Genomic DNA, 10002 nt, shown 5'->3' on the forward strand with positions numbered 1-10002 from the left:
CAACAAAATTCCCCCAAAACCCACAAAGACATGGACACTAAACAGTATGATGCAAAGCAACCCCTGGGTCAATATGGAATTCAAAACAGAAATTAAAAGGTACCTGGAAACAAATGAGAACAAAGAAACATTTTACCAAAACCTCTGGGATGCCATGAAAGCAATAGTAAGAGAGGAATTCATATCTTTACAAACACACATGAAGCAAATGGAAAGATCCCAAGTTAACAGTCTAACAAGTCACCTAAGAAATCTGGAAAAGCAAGACCACCAAAATCCTAACTTCAGAAGAAGAATCCAGATCACCAAAATAAAAGCCCAAATCCAGGACATAGACAACAAAAAGATAATACAAAAAAATCAACAAAACAAAAAGCTGGTTCCTTGAAAGGGTAAACAAGGGCAAAGGTCCACCAGGCCAGACTGACCAAGACAAAGAAAAGGCCCAAATAAACTCAATCAGAAACACAAAAGATGAATTCACAACTGACCCTGAAGAAATACAAAAGATTATCAGAGACTACTATGTACAATGATATGGAAACAAACTTGAAAACCTAAAGGAAATGGAGAACTTTCTGACATCATACAACCTCCCTAGGTTGAAACAAGAAGAAATTGAGACCCTAAATAGACCAATAGCAATCAAGGAAATTGACTATGTCACAAGAAAACTACCTTTAAAAAAAAGCCCTGAACCTGATGGGTTTCCATCAGAATTCTACAAAACCTACAAGGAGGAACTGATACCAATCCTATTGAAAGTATTCCAGGTGATTGAGAAAGATGGAACCCGCCCCAAATCATTTTATGAAGCTAACATCACATTGATACCCAAGCCAGGTAAAGATCCAACAAAGAAAGAGAACTACAGGCCAATATCTTTAATGATTATAGATGCTAAAATTCTCAACAAGATCCTAGCAAACAGAATTCAACAACACATCTCAAAAATCATCCATCATGACCAAGTAGACTTCATCCCCGGGATGCAAGGCTGGTTCAACATTCGTAAGACCATAAAAGTAATTAAATACATAAACAGACATAAAAACAAAAACCACATGATTATATCATTAGATGCAGAAAAAGCTTTTGATATAATCCAGCACCCTTCTTGATAAAAAACCCTCAAACATCTAGGCATAGGTGGAACATACCTCAAAATAGTAAGAGCTATATACAAGAAACCCACAGTCAGCATATTCCTAAACAAAGATTGGAACCATTTCCCCTGAAAACTGAAACAAGACAAGGATGTTCACTCTCACCCCTCCTGTTCAACATAGTTTTGGAAGTCCTATCTAGAGCAATCAGAGAAGAGAAAGCGATCAGGGGTATCCAAATAAGAAAAGAGGAAGTCAAGTTATCTATCTCTCCTTGTAGATGGCATGATTGTATACCTTAAAACCCAAGAGAATCTGTTAAAAACCTCCTTGCACTGATAAAGGACTTTGGCAGAGTCTCGGGGTATAAAATAAATGTGCAAGAGACAATCATATTTCTATACACCAATAATAAACAAACAGAAACCAAATAAAAAGCACAATTCCATTCACAATAGCCACACACAAAAAAAGAAATACCTTAGCATCTTCCTAACCAGAGATGTGAAAGACCTTTACAATGAAAACTACAAAACATTGCTCAAAGAAATCAAAGATGACACAAACAAGTGGAAAAATATTCCATGCTCATGGATTAGAAGAATCAACATTTTTAAGATGTCCATTTTACCTAAGGCAATCTACAGATTTAATGCAATACCCATCAAATTACCAGGAATTCATATGGAAACATAAATGACTAAGAATAGCCAAAACAATCCTCAACAAACAAACAAACAAAAAACAAAGCAGGAGGTATCACACTCCCAGACTTTAAACTGTATTATAAGGTTACAAAAATTAAAACAGCCTGGTATTAGTAGAAGAACAGACATATAGACCAAAGGAATAAAATTGAGATTCCAGAAGCAAAACCTCAATTTCTCAACCAACTCATCTTTGACAAAGCCTTCACCACCCACTACTGGAGAGAGGAGAATCTATTCAGTAAATGGTGCTGGGAAAACTGGCTGACCACATGCAGAAGATTGAAACAGAACCACTACCTATCCCCATACACAAAATTAACTCTAAATGGATCACAGACCTAAACGTAAAACCTCAAACTATAAGAACCTTAGAAAATGCAGGAGACACTCTTATGGAAGTTGGAACTGGCAACCAATTCCTGATCAAAACCCAAAATGCCCAGGCCATAAGAGATAAGATAGACAAGTGGGACCTCATTAAACTCAAAAGTTTCTGCAAAGCCAAAGAAACCATCAAGAGAGCAGAGAGACAGTCCACAGACTCGGAAAAAATATATGCCAACTCCATGTCTGACAAAGGCCTAACATCAAGGATCTACAAGGAACTCAAATGTGCTGAAAAGAAAAAAACAAACAGCCCCATTACAAAGTAGACAAAAGGTAGGAATAGAAGAAGACATACTTGGAAAAAAAGAAAACATACATAAAGAAGACATAGATGAAAAATGTTTAGCCTCACTAGTCATCAAGGAGATGCAAATTAAAACTACACAGAGATATCACCTAACTCCAGTCAAAATGACCATCATCAATAACTCAAAAAATAACAGATTCTGGAGAGAATGTGGTGAAAAGGAAACACTTCTATACTGTTGGTGGGAATGTAAACTAGTACAGTTTCTGTGGAAATCAGTGTGACGATTCCTAAAAGTTCTAAAAATTCCCACAATCCCCCTATTGGGAATATATCCGGAAGAACTCAAATCACTCTATAAAAAAGACACCTGCACACATATGTTTATCGCAGCATTGTTCACAATAGCAAGAACATAGAACCAACCATGCTGCCCATCAAGAGGACTGTATAAAAAAATGTGGTACATAAACACAATGTAATATTATGCAGTCATAAAGAAGAACAAAATTATGAACTTTGCAGCAACCTGGATGGAATTAGAGTTTATAATACTGAGTGATGTCTCACAGAAACAAAGAGCTGAGTATCACATGTTCTCACTCATAAGTGGACCTTGAACAACTACTGTAATACTGTAAGAAAAGGATTGACAGTAGCGGGAAACTGTGGCAGGGGGGACGGGGAGGTAGGACTGACAACAGTCGATATTTGCCTGGGGAAGGGGGGCACACCTCATCAACAAGAGTACCTGCACAATGAATATTTGTATACCTAACCCTGAATTGTACCCCACAATTTAAAAATAAATATTAAAAGAGGGAAAAAAAGTGGGCAAAAGACATGAATAGACACTTCTCAAAAGAAGATATATGGGCAGCCTACAGACACATGACAAAATGCTCAGCTTCACTAATTATCAGAGAAATGCAAATCAAAACCACATTGACATACCACCTGACCCCAGTAAGAACGGCCATCATTAATAACACAAACAACAACAGATGGTGGTGAGGATACAGAGAAAAAGAAATGCTTCTACCCTGCTGGTGGGAATGCAAACTAGTGCAACCTCTCTGGAAGACAGTGTGGTGATTTCTGTAAGAACTAGAAATTGACCTTCCATATGTCCAGCAATTCACCTATTGGGAATATATATGGAGGAACTCAAATCATTCTACAAAAAAGATACCTGCATGTATATGTTTGTTGCAGCTCTATTCACTATAGCAAAAACATGAAACCATGCTGCCCATTGAAGATGGACTACATTTTAAAATGTGGTACATATTCACAATGGAATATTATGCAGCCATGAAGAAGGACAAACACATGGATTTTGCAGCAACTTGGATGGATTTAGAGTTGATCATACTCAGTGATCTATCACAGAAACAAAGAACAGAGTACTATATGTTCTCACTCCTAAGGGAATCTTGAACAATTATCATAATATTATAAGAAAGGGATTGACAGCAGTGGGAAATTGCCAGAGGAGGAGCTGGGTGGGATTGGCAGTTGAAAGAAACTGGTGGGGAAGGGAGGGGCACACCTCATCAATAAGGGTACCTGCATAATCACATTTGTATACCTAACCCTGAATTGTACCCTCCATCTTTAAAATTAAAAAAATGAAAAAAAATTAAGACATCATGGTATTGGCTTGAGGATAGACATAAAAATAAATGGAACGGAACTGAAAGTTCAGAAATAAATACTTACATTTATGATCAATTGATTGCTGACAAGAATGTCAAGTTAATTCCACGGGGAAAAGAATAGTCTTTTCAATAAATGGTGCTGGCACAACTGGATATACACGTGCAAAAAAATTAAGTTAGACTCATACTATATGCAAAAAATAACTAAAAATGGTAATAGGTACAAACACAAGAACTAAAACTCTAAAACTCTTAGAAGAAAATGTAAAAGCAAATCTATAGGAGCTTGGATGAGGCAATGGTTACTTAGATATAACATAAGCACAAGAGAGAAAAAAGATAAACTGTTCTTCATTAAAATTAAATATTTTGTGCATCAAAGGACATTATTAGGAAAGTGAAAAGACAACTTACAGAACTGGAGAACATATTTGCGAATAATATATCTAATAAGGGACTTGTATTTAGAATACTCAGAGCACTCTTACAAACCCCATTGAAAGTGGACTGGATTAAAAAAAAGTGGTACATATACATGATGGAATATTATGCAGCTATAAAGAAGGACAAAATTAAGGGTTTCACAGAAACTCGGATGAATTTAGAGGCTATCATACTCAGTGATATATCATGGAAACAAAGAACTGAATACCATATGTTCTCACTCATAAGTGGACCTTGAACATTTATTATAACACTACAAGAAAAGAATTGGCAGTAGCGGGACACTGCCAGGATGGGGGAGGGATTGGCACATAACATCACCAAGGGTACCCCGGATCCTAAGCCAGGCGAAGTAAGGACTAGTGGGAAACTCAAACTTCACCTGTATGTAGACCACTTATTACCTAATCCTGACTTGTACCCTACATCTTATATATATATATGAGATATATATTTTTAAACTTTGTCTATGTGTGTATGTGTGTGTGTGTGTGTGTGTGTGTGTGTGTGTGTGTGTGAAATAGTCCAGTTAAAAATAGACAAAGGATTTGCAAAAACATTTCTTTTTTACCAAAGAAGATATACAGTGGCCAATAAGCACATGAAAAGATGTTCAGTATTAGTTATTAGAGAAATGCAAACCAAATCCACAATGAAATACTACTTAATACTCACTTTGATGATATAATAAAGAATATTTACAATAACAAATGTTGCAGATGTAGAGGAATTGAAACCCTCATACATTGCTGGCAGGAGCGTAAAATGGTGCAGCAACTTTGGAAAACAGTCTGGCAGTTCTCCAAAACTTTAAAAGGAGTTACCATATGGCTCAGCAAGAGAAATGAAAACATATGTCCACATAAAAATTTCACAGTAGCATTATTCAAAAAGTGGAAACAATCAAAACATCCATCAATTGATGAATGAATTTTTAAAATGTGGTATACAATAGAATTTAGCCATTTTTAAAAAAGGGTGAATGCAGCCGCACCCCCTTTCTCTGCGGATTCACCATGGCGGCTGGGACCCTGTACACATATCCTGAAAACCGGAGGGCCTTCAAAGCCCACGTTGCTGCTCAGTACAGCGCGACTCAGATCTGTGTGCCCTCCGCACCACGCCACTTCCACTTTGGCCAAACCAACGGCACCCCTGAATTTCTCCGCAAATTTCGTGCCGGCAAGTTTCCAGCATTTGAGGGTGACGATGGATTCTGTGTGTTTGAGAGCAATGCCATTTGCCTACTATGTGAGCAATGAGGAGCTACGTGGAAGTACTCCAGAGGCAGCGGCCCAGGTGGTGCGGTGGGTGAGCTTTGCTGACAGCGACATAGTTCCCCCAGCCGGTACCTGGGTGTTCCCCACTTTGGGCATCATGCATCACAGCAAACAGGCCACCGAAAATGCAAAGGAGGAGGTGAGGCGAATTCTGGGCCTGCTGAAAGCTCACTTGAAGACGAGGACTTTTCTGGTGGGCGAACGAGTGACACTGGCTGACATCACAGTTGTCTGCACCCTGTTGTGGCTCTATAAGCAGGTCCCGGAGCCTCCTTTCCGCCAGGCCTTTCCCAATACCAACCGCTGGTTCCTCACCTGCATTAACCAGCCCCAGTTCCGTGCTGTCTCGGGGGAAGTGAAACTTTGTGAAAAGATGACCCAGTTTGATGCTAAAAAGTTTGCAGAGAGCCAGCCTCAAAAAAGACACCCCATGAAAAGAAAAGGGTTCACGGGAAGAGAAGCAGAAGGCCCAGGCTGAGCGGAAGGAGGAGAAAAAGGAGGATGCCCCGGCCCCTGAGGAGGAGATGGACAAATGTGAACAGGCCAAGACTGCTGAGCCCAAGGCCAAAGACCTGTTTGCTCACCTACCCAAGAGTACCTTTGTGTTGGATGAATTTAAGCGCAAGTACTCCAACGAGGACACACACTCGTTGCCATATTTTGGGGAGCACGTTGATAAGGATGACTGGTCCCTGTGGTATTCTGAGTACCGCTTCCCTGAAGAGCTCACCCAGACCTTTATGAGTTGCAACCTCATCACTGGAGTGTTCCAGCGATTGGACAAGCTGAGGAAGAATGCCTTTGCCAGAGTGTCATCCTCTTTGGAACCAACAACAGCAGCTCCATTTCTGGAGTCTGGGTCTTTCGTGGCCAGGAGCTTGCTTGCCTTTCCACTGAGTCCAGATTGGCAGGTGGACTACGAGTCATACACATGGCAGAAAGTGGATTCTGGCAGCAAGGAGGTCCAGACACTGGTGCGAGAGTACTTTTCCTGGGAGGGGGCCTTCCAGCATGTGGGCAAAGCCTTCAATCAGGGCAAGATCTTCAAGTGAACTTCTCTTGCCATCGCCTAGCTGCCTGCACCTGCCACTCAGGGAGATGGGAATCATTAAAGGAAACTGAACATTGAAAAAAAAGGGTGAATGTTACAGCATGCTACAACATGGATGAACTATACGGACATTATGCTAAGTGAAAGAAGCCAGACACAAAAGATTACACGTTGTGTTTATCTATTGATATAAAATATCCAGAAAATTCAAATTCATAGAGACAGAAAGTAGATTAGCGAATGCCAGGAACTGAAGGCTCATTTAAAAAATTTTTTGTAGAGACAAGGTCTCCCTATGTTGCAAAGAGTGGTCTCAAACTCCTAATCTCAAGCAATGCTCCTGCCTTGGCCTCCCAAAGTGCTGGGATTACAGCACTTCCATTCATGAGAGGTTGATATTTGAACCAAGAACCATCTTGTGAAAAGAAATCAGCCAATCAGAGATGTTCAGGAAGCTCTTTCAAGTAAAAGGAATAGCAGGTGCAAAGATCCTAAGGCTGTATGTTTCTTGGAACATTAGATATTCCAGTAAAATCTAGTAAACCAATTTTGTTCATCCTTAATAAAATAGAGAATAATTAAAGATAAGACCATAGGGATAAGGCAGAATGTGGAAGCCATTATAAACCACGGTAGGGAATTAGGATTGTATTCAAATGGGATGTGAAACTTTTGAAGAAATTTATCCAGAGAAATGATATTAAATGATATTATCTTATATTATTCATAATTCCAACTAACATCTGTTTTTATTTTATTTTATTAGTTGTGGGATACAAGTGAGGGTTTACTACATAAGTAGGCTGTTTGCAGGTGAAGTTTGGATTCTATCTGGCCCTCTCTCCTAGGGGAAATGTATCCATTGTGGAGTACCCAGTGGAGAGGTATTGGACCAGGTACCCATTGTGTTGGTGACTTTGATTTTTTAAAAAATGTGTTGAGATTTGTTTTGCGGCTTAACATATGGTCCATGCTGAAGAATGTTCTGTATGCAGATGAGAAGAATGTATACTCTGCACTTGTTGAATAAAATGTTTAGTAAACATCGTAAATCCAGTGTGAGTTTTTTGTTGCTGTTGTTGATTTTCTTTCTAATTGATCTTTCTAATGTCAAGAGTGGAGTGTTGAAGTTCCCCACTACTATTGCATTGAAGTCTAGCTCTCTCTTCAGATCTAGTAATAACTGCTTTATGAACCTAGGTGCTCCAGTGTTGAGCATATATACTTAAAATTATATCCTTTTGCTGAATTTCTCCCTGTATCATTATATAATGACCTTCTTTCTTTACTGTTTTTGATTCAAAATTTGTTTTATCTTATATAAGTATCGCTACGTTTACCTGCTTTTGATTTCGGCCTGCATGGAATAACTCTCTCCAACCCTTAACTTTGAGGCTATGCGTGTCTTTACAGATAAAGTGTATTTTTTCTAGGCAGCATATAATTGGATCATCTTTTGTTTTGTTTCTCCATTCAGTCAGTCTATATCTCTTAAGTAGAGAGTTTAATCCATTTACATTCAAGGGGATTATTGATATGTGAGGTTTTGTTCCTATCATATTGTTAACTGTTCTCTAGCTATGCTGTATATTCTTTAGTTCTTTCTTTTTCTTTTATTGTTTGTCACTGTGGTTTGGCAGTTTTCTAAGATGGTACCGTCTGACCCTCCTTGTTTCCTCATTTGTGTGTTTGGTTTACCAATAATTTTTATATTTTCAGCATTTTCATGATGATAAATGTTTCCTTACATTTGCAGGTTTAGGATTCCTTTGAGCATTTCTTGTAGAACTGCTCTCGTGGTGATAAATTCCCTCCACGTTTGTTTGATTTTATTTCTTCTTTATTTATGAAGGATAATTTTGCAGGATATAGTACCCTTGGATGTCAGTTTTTTTCTTTTAGCACTTTAAATACTTCATCCTATTCTTTCCTGGCCTGTAAGGTTCTGTTGCGATATCCACTGTTAATCTGATGGGAGTTCCTTTATAGTTGACTAGATGCTTTTTTCTTGCTGTTTTTAGAATCCTCTCTTTATCTTTGACTTTAGACAGTTTGACTATCATGTGCCATGGGAAAGACCTTTTTGGTTTGCTACTGTTTGGGATCTCTGAGCCTTCAATATCTGGATGTCTGTCTCTCACTAAACTTTGGAAGTGTTTACCTATTATTTTGTTAAATAGATTTTCTAATCCTTTTGTTCTCTCTTCACCCTCAAAAGCATCATTAATTCAAACATTCAGTTACTTGATGTCCCAGTGTCACAAATGCTTTGTTCATTCTTTTTTCTTTTTTCCTTTTTTGTCTGACTGGATTATATCAAAAGACCTGCCTTTAAGTTCTCAGATTCTTTCTTCTGCTTTATGTAGTTCATCGTTAAAACTTTTGAAAGTATTTTGTATTTATTCAATAAATTTTTTTAGTTCCAAAATTGTTATTTAAAAAACACCTATCTCTTTGGTAAATTTCCCATTCGTATCCTGACTTGTTTTTCTAATTTTTTTTTGTAGTATTTTTTCAGATTCTTTTCTGTCTCACTGAGCTTCTTTAAAATCAGTATTTTGGCTGGGCACAGTGGTTCACCTGTAATATCAGCAATTTTGGAGGCTGAGTTAGAAGGATCTCTTGAGGACAGGAATTCAAGACCAACCTGGGAAGCATGGTAACACTCTGTCTCTACAAAAAATTAAAAACTTAGCTGGATGTGATGGTGCATGCCTGTAGTCCCAGTTACTTGGAAGACTGATGTGGAAGGATTACCTGAGCCCAAGAAGTTGAGGCTGTGGTAAGCTGTGATCATGCCACTGCAATCCAACCTGGGTGAGAGAGTAAGATCCTAACTCAAATATAAGTAAGAAAATAAATAAAATTAGTATTTTGAAATATTTTTCTAGGATTTTGTAAATTTCTTTTTATTTGAATCTGTGCAGGAGAATTACTGCATTCCTTGAAGTGTCATGTTACCTAGCTTTTTCATGTTTCCTGTGTCCTTACATTGATATCTGCACCTGGTATAACAGTGGCTACTTCCAATATTTTGAATTTGCCTTCAAGGGAGAGAATGTTTTCCTGAAGAGGTATCTAGGGAGTGTTTATTGGATAGGGTACTTTGGCTTTGA

General features: G+C 38.3%; 1 pseudogene across 1 annotated transcript; it reads left to right on the top strand.

The window, feature by feature from the left end:
* Positions 1-5571: 5571 nt before the first annotated feature.
* On the top strand, positions 5572-6965 carry LOC103276841 (annotated as a pseudogene). The gene has a single exon (XR_505394.1). The product of XR_505394.1 is annotated as an elongation factor 1-gamma-like (transcript).
* The last annotated feature ends 3037 nt before the right edge of the window (positions 6966-10002 follow it).

Source organism: Carlito syrichta, unplaced genomic scaffold (genome assembly GCF_000164805.1).
Source record: "Carlito syrichta isolate Samal-C Ts95f unplaced genomic scaffold, Tarsius_syrichta-2.0.1 Scaffold316387, whole genome shotgun sequence".
NCBI lineage: Eukaryota > Metazoa > Chordata > Mammalia > Primates > Tarsiidae > Carlito > Carlito syrichta.